Source organism: Streptopelia decaocto (assembly GCF_964273445.1).
Source record: "Streptopelia decaocto genome assembly, chromosome: 1".
Lineage (NCBI taxonomy): Eukaryota > Metazoa > Chordata > Aves > Columbiformes > Columbidae > Streptopelia > Streptopelia decaocto.
The window spans coordinates 116,888,638-116,902,844 of NC_138663.1; the positions used below are offsets into that span (position 1 = coordinate 116,888,638).

At 46.7% G+C, this 14,207-nt stretch overlaps 1 protein-coding gene across 5 annotated transcripts in view; it reads left to right on the top strand.

The window, feature by feature from the left end:
* Nucleotides 1–414: 414 nt before the first annotated feature.
* LOC309443032 (cystathionine beta-synthase-like) overlaps nt 415–14,207 on the top strand; it is a 33,027-nt gene continuing 19,234 nt past the window's right edge. For 3 of the 5 annotated variants that reach the window (XR_014184725.1, XM_082059536.1, XM_082059539.1), the window contains exon 1: nt 6,582–6,717. The gene's annotated coding sequence lies outside the window, so the exon portion shown is untranslated. Of the gene's footprint in view, nt 537–3,569; nt 3,718–4,731; nt 4,799–6,581; nt 6,718–8,405; nt 8,609–14,207 lie in introns of those variants that run through there. The other 2 variants (XM_082059537.1, XM_082059538.1) reach the window with 2 other exon arrangements.

A 14,207-nucleotide genomic window follows, 5' to 3' on the forward strand; every position in this document is an offset into this window, starting at 1 on the left:
TTTGTTTTCACAGAAAAGCCTTTAGTCTAGCAGGCTTAGGCCTGCTGTGCGTTTGCCAGCACTTGGCTTGATTTCAAGTCTTGCTACCTATGCAGCTGAATAGTGGATGTGTTTCAGATCCTTCTCGCTTTCTTCTTGGAGCTGTCTGGGATTCCGGCCAGGCAGAGGGAGGGAGGGAGGGAGCTGCTCCCGCTGCAGCCTGTGTGCCATCTTGCTTCCTGGGCCTGAGGGCTGTGGGAAGAGATGGGGGGGGGGAGTGACTGCTTCTCCCTCTTCTACCCACCCATTTCCCTTGAGAACTAATAATGCTCATGTCCAAGAGAAAGAGGAGAGCGAGCTTCATGGATCCTAACAGTCCTGCATCTTCCAACATGTCCTCTTCCCTCCTCTCTAGTGAACATGGAAGATGTTTCCTCTCTGCTTCTTCTTGTGTTGGTGGACAAAAAGGTCCTGGAGCTGCAGGAGGAAGAGACTTGACGAAGGAACTCTGAGGCAGGACATGAAGAACTGTTTTCTGGACACAGGACAAGTGAAAAGTGAGCAGACAGCCTGACGGACTTTGGGATTGCATGCAACATTAATTGTTGCATTGCTGGACTGGGGATGGGCAAGGGAAATGCCAATGACAGGCCAAAATCTGACCAAGTAATAGCCTCATTAATGTCTGGGCCAGTCTTTTCATTCCGGAGTGGTTTGACTCATGATTTTTTGACTGTTTCATGTGACCATGTTAACCACAACAAAGAGACATTTAATTGCCCTTCTTGCTCAGCCTCCAAGGAGGGAAGCCTTTGGTCTTTTGGACAACTCTGTGATTCTCAAGCACACATGGTGGTAGCTGTTAACACTTTACAGAAAGACCATCTTCAGCAAAGGGAATAGATCTGCAGGTGAAAAGAGAGCAGCAGATTATGTCCTCTTTGTAGTACTTGGGCAAGGTTTCTGACAGTCTCTCACTCCACCCTGGTATCCAAGCTGGATTATTGCAGTCTGCATAGGTGTCTTGCCAGATGACAGAGAAACTAGCTGGGTCATTTGGTTTAGAGGGTGGTGATGAACAGCTCATACCCTCCCTGGAGACCAGTTCCATATGGGTCTGTGCTGGTATCTGTCCTGTTTTAATATTTTTGTCAGTGACTTAGAGAAGAAAATGAGTGCATCCTCATGGGGTTTGTGGATGACACCAGACTGGGACACAAGAGTGGACTCACACCTGAGACACAAGATGGTAAGGCAGTCATCCACAAGGACCTGGACAGGCTAGAAGGATAGGCCAGCAGGAACCTCATGAAGCTCAGCAAGGACAAAGTCCTACCCTTGGGTGGGCCAACCCTTGGTAGGCCACAGGGTGGGGACTGCTTGGGAGTGGAGCAGCTCTGCAGGTAAGACCCTGGGGCCACAGTGGGCAGCAAGCTGGATGTGAGGTCATGGTGTGTCCTGGGAGCAAAGAGGGCCAGCTGCATCCTTGGTGGGATGGACAGGGACAAGCAATAGACTGAGGGAAGTGATTATGCCCCTCTACTCATCATGAGTTAGACCACACTCAAAACTGTCTGTTGTTTTGGGCCTCCAGCATGGAAAAGATACCAGTAAGCTGAAGTGAGTTCAGGGCCTCCAAGGCAGTCAGGGGCTGGAGTGGTGGCCCTGTGAGGACAGCCCAGGTGAGCAGGGCTTGCTTAGCCTGGGGCAGGGGTGACTGTGGGGGAACCTGACAGCCACCTCCCTGTGCCTATGGGGAGGTCAGCAAGAGGAAAAGGCAGGATCTTTACTGAAGTCATACACTGACAGAGCGGAGGTTCCAGCTGGCTGTAGGGAAAACATTTTCCCTTTGAGGACAGTCAGGCACTGTCTCTGTCCTGGGAAGCCTTCAAGACCTGAGTGGACAAGGCCTGAGCAACCTGCCTTGCTCTCTGGACGGACCCTACTTTGAGCAGTAGGCTGGACCGCAGATGTCCCGAGGTGCCTTCCAGCCTGACCAGTGCTGTGGTTCTGATGTTCTGCCCAAATCCTTCTTGCTGTGACTTTAACATTTTCCACTTTCTCCTACTTTGAAAGAACATGAAAAAATGGTTTGCCCCCTTCCTCATTGCCCTTTAGCTCAATGAAGGTAGTTCTGCCTTTTTTTTTTTTTTTCCTAGTTTTCTCTGTACAACTCCTTTCAGTCTCTGCTCCTGGGCTATGTTTCTCTCCACACCTTCTTGTACTCCTCAGGCCATGTCCCACATGGGCCATATCTTTTTTAAAATGCAGCATTCCAGATAGGACATGGTGCCTCAACAAAGCGCACCAGTGCTGAGAGTGCCTTATGTCCTACAGACCATATTCCTGTTTGCTTAACCCTGTGTGATGTTTGGGTTTGTTTTTTCACAACAGCAGGGCTTTGTTGACTCACGTAGAGTTTGCAGGGCACTATAGCCATATCTTCCACTCTACACAAATGCTGTCCAGATAGTGGCTACTCGAGAAGACGATTGTTCACACCTAGCTGCAAAATTCTGCATTTGTCCTTATTGGCCAACTTCCTATTTTACTTTCTCATCTCATTTCTCCAGTCTGTCAGAGATCACTTTGAACTATCATTCTGTCCTCCAAATCGTTTGCAGCCTCTGCCATGTAGTTAAAATATGGAGTGGCTCTTCTTGGACTACTTCGCCCTCCATTTGTATAAAAACATTTCCATGAGCTTGTGTGATAGCCTTGACTCTTCCTTCCCAAAAGGGCTCTGGGTACCACTAAAGCACTGTTGGTACTTTGGGTGACTTCATCAGTTGCTCACAAAAAGCCTTCTTCACCTGATCTTTCTCCTTCAGTGATCCTACCACAACCACTTTTACCTTTTTCCCCTCTCTTTGATCACTGATTGCAGTTGTCCAAAGGATCTCTCTCCTTGACCTTTCAGTCTTCAGCATGCCTGATAAAAGAAACAACATTCTCTGCTTGCTGTTTCTATGTCAATATTACAGTTGGTGTCACATCGCTGCTATGCTAATCAAGCCATAACTTTTATTATATACCAGCCCTCACTGCAACTCCTCCTGTTCCCTGGGAGAAAAATAATCTTAAGCATTGTCAGGTCTCAGGAAATAGCTTAAGTGGCTCCACTTATGAAATTGACAGTGACCTGCTGATTTATAGGAGTTATTTGCAAGGCTGCGTTGAAGGGTAATTTAAATGTCCCACTGACTGGGCTCAGCCATAATGGGTCAAATTAGCAGGCAGTGGGGCAGAGAAAAGCTTTCTGTACTCATTCCCAGCTACCACATCTGATTTTAATGCCACTAATGCCAATGGTACAATGTGGGTTGGTGTTGCTGTGGATATCTTTTAAGTCATGGGGGTTTAAGTCAAGGGTTTTTAAGTCAAAATTCCCATTTTCTTTTAAGTGTTGCCAGTTTACCTCCACCTGGCTGCTGCCACAGTAAAGGAGATAGAATTTTGAATGCAGAGAGCTGGGGTGCAATTACGAATCCCTCTCACTAGCCTCACATACTATGTTTAAATAGTTTCCAACAAGCCTAATCACTGGGGTTTACAAGTCTGCTGTGAGGTATCTGGTTTACATTTTACAGGATCTGGCAAATCCATCTGTGCTGCCGATTTCATATCTTGATGCCCACCTGCCTGAAGCTGCAGTGGTAGCTGTGAGGCTGGCACTTTTTCAGACAGAATAGCTGACTCGATGCCTCTTCCCTCAGTCCCTCCTGAAAGGCGTTAGAGGTATGGTTACCCCTCCTTGGCTACCCTCTGTGGGTACAACTTCAGTTTTCAAACACTTGCACCCATTCTGTTCTAAATATTAATGGATTTTTCTTTGCTGCACTTTGCGGCTGAGCTTCATGTGTGGCCTGGTGTCTCTGTAAATCCCTGGTTCGTGTGACACCCATTTCAAGGGCCAGGCATTCATAATGTCACCATGTTCACACTCTGTATTCCTGTTGTGCCATTCTCTAATTTAGCTGCACAAAATGCAAGCCAGAATCTGATTCCATATGCTTTTCCAGTCGGTGTTTTGCCAGAGGGGCTAATGGTTGCCTGTGCGAACCTCACTTTACGTGCATATTTCAGACATAACTACCTAGGCAAACTGCGATTTAAATAATTGTCCTGTTTAACAGCAGTATTTTCTAATAAATCTTTCTTTAGGAAAATGAGAATAACAATGTGGAATTGAAAGTAGGTTTACATCTACTTTGATCCAGAAAGGGGCAGGTAAAAAGTAATGGAATTTCTCATCAACATGGATTTTTCTGTATAATTTGACTGTGGATTTTTAGCATGTGCAATGAAACAGCTGCCTTAGTGTTGCTGTTTATTTAAGGCTGATATAAAGTACCTGGATTTCTTCTTGATTTGTTTATAATGGCTCAGTGTTTTTCCTGTGTTTTATTTTCATAGATTTCACCCTATGTTCTAGTCATGGTCCATTTTCTTACCAGAGACCCTTAACTCACTGTAACTTTAAGACTGGTCATTTAGCTTCATACCAGTCACATCCATTTGTAAAGTCTCTTCTGTCATTTTTACCACTTGATTAAGACATTCTGTTCCTTTTTATTTTCGTACAGGGTGCAATACTCTCCAAATAGCTATACGATCTATACGTACAGATGGACACATACAGTTGTCTCTACTTCTTTGATTACCTAAAACATGTGGAACACTTCAGGGTGAGTCATGTTCTAAAATAAAGCTACCTTGAATTGCTTTTCTCTTTATTGGTGTTTTTTATAGATACAGAAGAAATAGCTGCTTGGACTTTCTACAGCAACAAGCTACATTCTCAAGACATTTCACTCTGGTAAGCCTTTTTGGTATCTCATGTTTTCATGCAAGGATTTCTGTTTTGCTTTTTAACTTTCTGAATGAGCAGAAAGCAGCACCTTGTGGCTGTCAAGAGTTACTCTGAGACAGTTTGCACTGAATGCCTTAAATTCACCTGTGCCCTGCGTTGTACATCATAAAGCTCCATTCAGGGCAATGCGGTTGCAGCCATTGTGACACTGACTTCCTTGGCACCACCAGAAGTGTAATAATTACATCAGAGTACAATAACTATCCATTGCATTGGTGCCATAAGGACTCACAGAGATGAAGTGAATTTGGCTGGAACACAGCCTCACAAAAGGTTCAAGATGGCAGAGAAAGTGTTTAGGTTTTTCTCAGAGTCATATTGAGGTCTTGGCACCTTTTGGGATAAACCAAGTTCCTGATCTGTGGCACAGCTACCACTAGTGAAAGGAGTGGTGTGGGTTTGTTTCAGCAGTTATTTTCTGTAGCACCACTTCCAGCCTGCAGCTCCCAGCTGGGGGATTCACCAGCTCCTCCCTGCCTGCAGCTGGGTATTTCCAGGCTTTGACATGAGACCCAGAGACGCCTGGGCCCTCTCTCTCCCCAGATGCAGATGTGAACAAGCGCTGACACGTCTGCAATGAGCGGCACAAGGCTGGGTGCCCTGATGCAGCACAACCCCGAGGCCTTTCCAGGGGGCTCAGGTGTCGGGGGGAACATCTGGCTGCAGCCCCAACCATCAGACTCCCCTCACAGCAGCCCCCTCGGATGCAGTGGGTGGTTTTGGGTGTTTTTCTTTTTTCTTCTTGCCCCCCCCCCCCGCCTCCCCCCCAGGTCAGTAAAACAGCCACTAACACTTGCAGCGCTCAGGCGTTACAGGCAGTCTGTGTGCCAGGTCCTCCCTACAGCTGGTGCCTACAGCCACATCACACTGCTGAGACTGCACCTTGAACCCTGTGTTGGGTGTTGGGCCCCTCACTACAAGACAGACACTGAGGTGCTGGAGAGAGTTCAGAGGAGGCAACGAAGCTGGTGAGGGGTCTGGAGCACAAGTCTGATGAGGAGCAGCTGAGGGAGCTGGGGCTGTTTGGCCTGGAGAAAAGGAGGCTGAGGAGAGACCTTATCGCTGTCTACGACTACCCGAGAGGAGATTGTAGCATGGAGGGTGTTGGTTTCTTCTCCCAAGTGATAGGACAAGAGGAAATGGCCTCAGGTTGCACCAGGGGAGGTTCAGATTGGATATTAGGAACCAGCTTTTCACAGAAAGCATTGTCGGGCATTGGAACAGGCTGCCCAGGGAAGCGGTGGAGTCACCATCCCTGGAAGTGCTTAAAAGGCGTTTAGGCGAGGTTCTGAGGACATGGTTTAGTGCCAGAGCTAGGCTGATGGTTATACTAGATATTGAGGATCTCTTCCAAATGAAATGGTTCTTAGTACTGCTTCCAAAGGCCGGGCCTGGCCACGACCCCTCGATCCTGCATCCCCGCCAGAGACTTCGCACCAGCCTCCGTCGGGGCCACTGGGAGAAGCCCGATGGTTTTGCCACCCCCCCGACCTCCGAGCGGCAGCGCCGGGCCACCCGTGGCCCACCCCGCCCGCCCACAGACCACAGGGCTGCAGGCCGCAGTGCCCCGTGGCCGCGCGCCGCCTCCCCATTGGCTGCTACCTCGCCAACGCCTCCGTGGAGGCCAATCGCCGCGCGCGCTCCCGCTCGGTCCTCTCGGAAGGAGGTGGGCGGGGCCGGCGCCAGGAGGGGCGGGGCCGGCGCCAGGCGGGGCGGGGCCACGGGGCTCGCGGGCTCCTTTTAACCCCCGTGCTCGGTTGGTTGCGGTCGCGTCCCTCCGTCCCATTCCATCGCACCCCATCCCCTCCCCTCCTCGCCGGTGTGCGCCGCGGCGGCGGGGCCTGGGCAGCGCCCGGCTCACCTGGGTGAGGTGCCGGCCGTAGCCGGGGCGGGGGGCAACGAGGCAGGGGCGGCTGCATCCCGCTTGCTGGTCGTTGCATCATCCGCGATGGTTGGGGGAGGAGAGGCGGGGCGGCGGTGCGGCACGGTGGGGAGTGCCTGGGGAGCGCTCCCCTCGGGCCGCAGGGAGGGATGGAGGGCTGCGGGCTGGGGGGGTGATTGTGGTTGTGTCATGCGGATGGGTTTTTCTTTCCATTTTGTGATTAAGAGATAGGAATGGGCAGTTCCCCTTCCTGGCTGGCGTGCCCGCGGGGGGTGCCCGCTGCTGGGGATGCTCCGGGCGGCCGCCGCCGGGAGGGAGGGAGCGGCAGGAGCCTTTTTGCAGCTTCTACAGCCTTGCGAGATAACGCTGTACCTTTTGTTTTCATCTCCGGCGTTCCCATCAGCTCTTCAGCCGTTCTTGGCCTGTTCATTGTTCTCATGGGTACCGCGGTGGGATCTTGCCCATGTTTTTTGTCAAGTCTGATTAACACTGTGGACCAAGAAGCTTCTTGTCTTATACTTTACTGTATGCATTGCACTTGCCCTATTAGGAAGGGCCTGAACTTGGCTGAGACCTGTGAGACCCACTTCAATAGCAATGTTAGTAGTGCTACTGACATGCTACTGAACCAGCCATTACTTGAAAGACAAGCAATTCCTCTCCCATTCCTGTTTGTGTATTTTAATTAATTTATTTTTTTAATCCTAAAGTCTTTGACCATGGAGGTTTTGGATTGCTGGGCCCTCTTCCAGCAAAGTTGCTCAGGCTGTTTACCCCTTCAGTGAGTCTGTTTGTTGATTTGAGGCATGAGAGTTCAGTGTTCTGCAAAACTTGTGCTGCAGAAATGAAGGAAAGCTCAAGAGCCTGGATATAGGTGAAACCTGGGGATTTTATGTCAGAGGAGGAAATGTATCTCCTGGAAATCAGAGACCTGTTCAGGACCTGGTATTTATCAGTAGGAGGATGGCTGCAGCGAGATCACTACTGATGAAGTACAGTTTAGGTGGTTGGTTAGGTCCAGTACTTGGGGAATTTGGGCAGGTCATCCTTTTTGATATTACTTGGTGGCTCTAATATCCCATTGTGACCCTCTGTGAAATAACCAGCCTGCTTTCCTGAAGCCAGAACAGTATTTCTGAAACTTGTGGTTGGTAGCAAGGGTCATGGGGGCCCGTGTGCTTGGAGCGTGTGTGCTGGCTCAGGTACGTCACCGACCTGGCGCTGGTGGCAGAGCTGACTGCCAGGACAGCTGGGATGGGACGGCCTCTGGCTATTGGCAGGTGTTGGCTGTCTGCATGTGAGATCAATAGGAACTAGGCAGGTAGCAGGGTGTACCGTGCTTGTGGGTGCCTGCCAGAAGCTCTACAGTTGTAGCCAAAGTGGGCTGTGGTTCATCTTTCCAACTAAACATGCATGAGCAAAAAAGCTGGCTTCTACCCCAGGCAGTGGTGACCAGTGTTTCTCTGCCAACCTTTATCACAGGTCCCTGTGCTAACAAAAGATATGATGCCTTGGGGAGGGCATTTGATAATGCCGGGAAAGGGGAGCTATGTGTCTACTTGTTTTACAGACCTGGTCAGAAATTGAGAGCAGAGCTTCAACTCCTTTTGTCATGCTGGCCAACTTGCTTCTGTTGTCCTGCATGGAATGCTTCCCTCCCTGGACTAGGCGAGCTGGGACAGATGAAGAGTGGGGTTCAGGCTGTAGTGTTGGTCCAACTTTTGTGTGCTGACTTAGGAAAGAGAACTAGAAGCAGAGAAAGAGATAATGAAAGTTTCTGACTGCAGCAGGTGAAAATGCAGTAAGTTGTTATCCAGTCTTTAATGCTGTTGTGCTCCTGGAAGATATCATTCTTCACTGAGAAGACTTACCAGGTAAGTTCAGACAAGGTTGGAGTGAAGTCAGGAAATGCAGATGTCACAAGACACCTGCGTTACAGCTGCACATGCGGCTTCCCTTCTGTGGGGGGAGGGCAGGATGAACACTTTCATGTTTTCACTGGCTGATCTCCAGCATAACAGTTGTCCTGGCAATGGTAGTTGCTTTGCTGTTGAAGTTTTACCATCTTTGCAGTGTTACAGAGGCATTAAAGAGCTACTCATTTCCTACCAGGAGGCTTAGGAGCATGCTAGTCCATTCTTGAAAGGAAGGGTGATCACTGAGAGGACACACGTGTGCTCATCTGCTCTGTAGACGAAAACAGATAAGAGTCAATTCTCGGTATTTCCTCCTAGAGCCATGGTGTTGTTAATTCATACTCCAGTAGCTTCAAGTCACTTGATATCTCCTGACACAGAAGTGATGGTTGCCTGCTACTGAGGAAGTAGCAGGGTGGAGGGAAGTAAAAACACCTAAACTAAATAATAATAATAATAATAAAAAAAAAATAGATGTTTCACTGTCTCCTGAATCTCTTGTAGCTGTGGTGTTTCCAAACAGCTTCCAAAGGCTGGATGGGTACTGCTACGTCTGGTAACCTGTACAGATCCTAAAGCTCTCTAAGACCCTGTGATACTCAGAATGAGCAGAAAACTGTTTTGTAGTGGTTTACTTGTTCACAGAGTAAAGTACCTGCTTAATGTCAAAGTTTCCCATTCTCAGGCCACAGCATGATGCAACTCTGTATCTCATCACTTGCTGAGTAGTCAACCCTTGGGGCATCTCATCCATCTCTTACACCTGCCTTTTAGACAGCTTCATTTTAGCTTCAGACAAGACTCAAGTTAATTAGGTTCTCACATACACGGTACTCTTTAAATGTCTGCATTAGTGCTGACATTGTATAATGTAAACAGTCTTAGAAACTGTAGCTCTTTATCTATGGAGTGAGTTCAGTTCAGTCTAGGGATTGATTTCACTCGCTGGCCATCAATCCTGTTCTGCAGGCATTGAGAAATAGCTCAGGTCTTGGGTTCCCTGAGGAGATGGATCTGGAGATGTGAGCCTTGTCTGTGAGGCTTTCTGGATCTCATACCTTGGCCTGTGTCCCAATCCCTTAGGTTTAAGTGCCTTTGTAAATTGTCTTTCTGATTTTTCTGCCTCAGGGGCTATGCAGGTATAATGGCAGAAGTTAGTCAGGCTTTTCTAGTTAGACTCTGCCCACACCCCCAGCTAGTTACAGGAATGTTCCCTTTTACAGCAAACTTAAATTTAGGCTGATAGAATTTCTTTCCTGAAGATGGGCATCTTTTCCTGCAGCTTATCTTCCTCAGACTCTTCTGAGCAGTGTTCAGTTGCACTTAGAGAAGCAGAGTTGCCATTCTCTTGTCTGGTCTCCCCAGCCTGCATTACCAGAAGAAAGACAGAGAAGAGGGTCAGGCTAGCAAAGGAGTTTCTATCCTCTGTTTTGGTGATTTCTGCTCGCCCCTTGTCCTTTGTTTCCTAAAGATCTCCCCACTAGAAAGATGCACCAGCTCCCTATGGCCTGATCTAGGCCTGTAGGCAGGATCATGGTGGGAATTTGGATGTCCTAGGCCAACCACCTCTGCCTCCTGTTTTGATGAAGTTGCATCATCTAGAGCTGGATGTTTTGGGTGGTGTGTCAAGAAGCTCATCAGTAGCGCCAAAGGAGCTTGAAGATCTGAGGTCTTCCTGTTGGTTCAAAACATGACAAGTCACTCTTGAGCTCTTGACCTGTTTCTTAGGTAGAACTGTAAGCCATTGCATGTGTTTTTATGTCTCCACTGAGTGCTGTAGTAAGAATTCCCTGTGGAGAACAATCAAGTCTTCCCTAAGATTTTGTCCTTCAAAACCCTAAGACCATAGCTGAGACGGATTCTCTACCAGCATGATTAGAATTTGACTTTATAAATGTATGTATGCATACTTTGGGCTGTATGGGTGTGAGGGTATTTAAAAATAATGACTGATAAAATTATTTGAAGGGGTATATTGAACAGGAACTTGTGTTTTTTCCAATAAATGATGTTGTATAACGTTAGAATGTGATGTCAGGATTTTTGTTGTCAATGCTTGTGGTTAGCTTTTTCTCTCTCTCATTTTTCTTCAAAGTTCTAGCCCCATTATTGAGGCTTTGATCAAACATCAAAGTATTGCCATTCCTTTAAACACATGACAGAATTTTATAGCTTAGTTGCAGGCAATAAATACAGCTTTTTCTCCTTCTGCTGTTTCTAGTTCAAGAGGTGATGGGTGTTGCAGTGAATTGTGGATATTTTTGTCTTGCCATAGAAGAAATGAGATGGTGTTGTCTTGCCTCATTCAGAGGGACCACTCCAAAAGGCAGCTTTTGAAGAGAGACATGTTCATTTCTTTCCTGACATCAATACAAAGAACAAGTACTTACTTGTTGAAATCTTTTAAACTTTTACTGCAATAAATTTATCTGCCTTTCTACCAAATTTGGAACCTTTTGAAGGACACTGGGGATTGGTGATTTAAACCTTTTAAAGGTTTTGCACTCCTATTTTATGAAAACCTAGAAGATGAACACAATCTGCTGTTTCCTCTCTATAACTCCTTGCACTTTTTCTTCCTGGGTGTTGGAATAGTTTGATCCTTTTGCAGCAAGGTACCCTTATTTGATGGGCTTGTCAATATTGTCAGTGTTACCTGTGGGCAGAAGCAGTTGTTGTCTATGTCCAGTATTGCACACCAGCTGTATGAAGGAGCATGTGGATGTGGGTCACAGAAAGAACTGAAACTTCCCCAGTGTTTTTTCTTCACTAAAAAAAAGTGCTGATATTCTGAACTGTGAATCAAGCACCTTCTAGAAATAGAGATGAGGGCTGGGTTTCACTCTGGAACTAGAAGTAAGCTCGTTTCTGGTAAGAAAGACTGGTTAGTGTTAGATTGTGTGTATTTATTGGGATTATTAGCTTTCTTGGACTGGTCTCTCAGTCTAGTCCTGGTCAGTCATCTAGAACAGGATGCAGCCCATCTTGGCTCTTGGGCATCTATTAACCTAAATAAAGTAGAATGATATCTTTTTGGTGTCATGGGAGTCTTTACATCCAGAAGAATTATTTCAAGCTTTAATCTGTAGTGTCGGCACATTCTGAGGCTTTTTTTTTTTTTTTTCCTAAAGGAGGGCAGTTTAAATGCCTTAGGCATTTTCTTCCAATCAGCGTGAAAGAAAGGAACTGGTGTGCATAAGGCGGTAGTGGTTAGTGGTGCATGCTGACTTGCAGGATCAAACGCTAAAGTTCACTGATCCTGTGGTTCAGACTTTTTTCCCAATGTGTCATCAGATAGAATCATAGAATCATTTTGGTTAGAAGAGACCCTCAAAATCATTGAGTCCAACCCTGTCGCTAACCCATGTGCTTAAGAGCCTCATCTCCATGTCTGTTAAACACCTCCAGGGATGGTGGCTCCACCACTTCCCTGGACAGCCTGTTCCAGTGTCTGACAACCCTTTCTGGGAAGACATTGTTCCCAATATCCAACTTAAACCTCCCTTGGCACAACTTGAGGCCATTTCCTCTCATTCTGTCCCTTGTTACCTGGGAGAAGAGACCGACTTCTCCTCAGTCCAACCTCCTTTCAGGTAGTTGTAGAGAGCAATAAGGTATAATAATAGTTTTAGAGCGCGATAATAAAAGGTTAAGGGCAGGCCAAGCCAGGTATGAATGAGAAGATAAGGTTTAAGAGTTGTTGGGGTTTTTCCTGCTACAAAAGAGAGTAGCTAGAGCTGAGGTAGGTGTGTTAAACACTATTTAGAAGAAGACTCTTAAGTGAGGAAAAGCATACAAAAACTGTGTTAAGTGTCTATGTGGGAAAATTAGGTTGGTTAATATTATGACATGATATTACTAAATGATAGAGTATTTTTAATGGCATTCTGCGTGACAAAAGTGGAATTATTGGTAAAAAACAATCATTTAACTAAGTAATGAAAGTATTTTTACACATAATAATAGTAATGCGTAATATTAATCCCCAGTAAACTTCACTGAGTTCAAATTTGTGTGATATCAGAAATCCATTTGACCCAGTCTGTGCTGTCCTCTGCCTTCTGAAATCTTAAGTTACTGAATTACAGTGTATTATGCACCCTATGAGCAACTGTTACATTAAGATTTACATTGCAAGTGCAGCTATATGTAGAGAAGGCCAATGGCATCCTGGGGTGTATTACAAGGGAGGTGGTTAGTAGATCGAGAGAGGTCCTCCTTCCCCTCTACTCTGTCCTGGTGAGACCAGATCTGGAATATTGTGTCCAGTTTTGGGCCCCTCAGTTCAAGAAGGACAGGGAACTGCTGGAGAGGGTCCAGCATAGGGCAACGAAGATGATTAAGGGAGTGGAGCATCTCCCTTATGAAGAAAGGCTGAGGGAGCTGGGTCTCTTTAGTTTGGAGAAGAGGAGACTAAAGGGGGACCTTATTAATGTTTATAAATATATAAAGCGTGAGTGCCACGAGGATGGAGCCAGGCTCTTCTCGGTGGCAAACAATGATAGGACAAGGGGTAATGGGATCAAGCTGGAACACAAGAGGTTCCACTTAAATTTGAGAAGAAACTACTTCTCAGTAAGGGTGACAGAGCACTGGAACAGGCTGCCCAGGGAGGTTGTGGAGTCTCCTTCTCTGGAGACATTGAAAACCCGCCTGGACATGTTTCTGTGCGACCTCACTTAGGCATTCCTGCTCCAGCAGGGGGATTGGACTAGATGATCTTTTGAGGTCCCTTCCAATCCCAAACATACTGTGATACTGTGAAATAATCTGCTCTTGGGAATATTTTCAGGGGACAGTCATTGAAAATCCATGTACTTTCATTCTCAGGTTGCAATACAAGGATAGGACAAAAGGTTGAGGTGGAGGATACATCAGATCCCAAGAATGTGTAAGGGGAAGGTGGAAAACCGTCACTGTTGCTCATGCTGCAAAGCATGACTGCCAAAGGATTCACTCCAGCAAGCACTGGAAGCTTCCAAATGAACCAGAAAAAAAATCTTGCTTTCAGTCTTGACAAGACCAAAATCGCTCTTCAAAGCGAAATTTCCAGCTATTCAGTTTTCAGTTAGTCTGCTCAAGACGTAACAGTTCTCATTTGCTTTCCACACTTCTGCGGCTGACACATCCTCGTTGTACCTCAGGTAGATAGAAGAGGGAGGAAGAAGTTGAGAAAAGAATTAATTTGTCATAGTTCTTTGTCAGAATAGATGTAGAATAGCGATCACTCATTTTTATGGTGTCTTCAGACACCATAAAATGTTGATGATTGGGTCATCAACTCTGCCTGATCTAAACTTGTGTCTGTTTTGTGTACATTTGTCAGAAGAAGGAGGATGAGGCCAGAGACCCTTTCCAGGCCTACCACAGTTCAGTAATGGAAATAGCCATGAATCCTCCTGCAAAATGGTGATGCGATAAACGAATGTTAGGGGGGAGGTGGAAACAAACCATGCTTTCCAAGACTTCAGCCAGATTTTTTTCTTTCAACTGAAGGAAGGGCAGCTAGCTGTAGGAGCATGCAGGCTCTGTGAACAACTGGCTGGAGTAAGAGAAG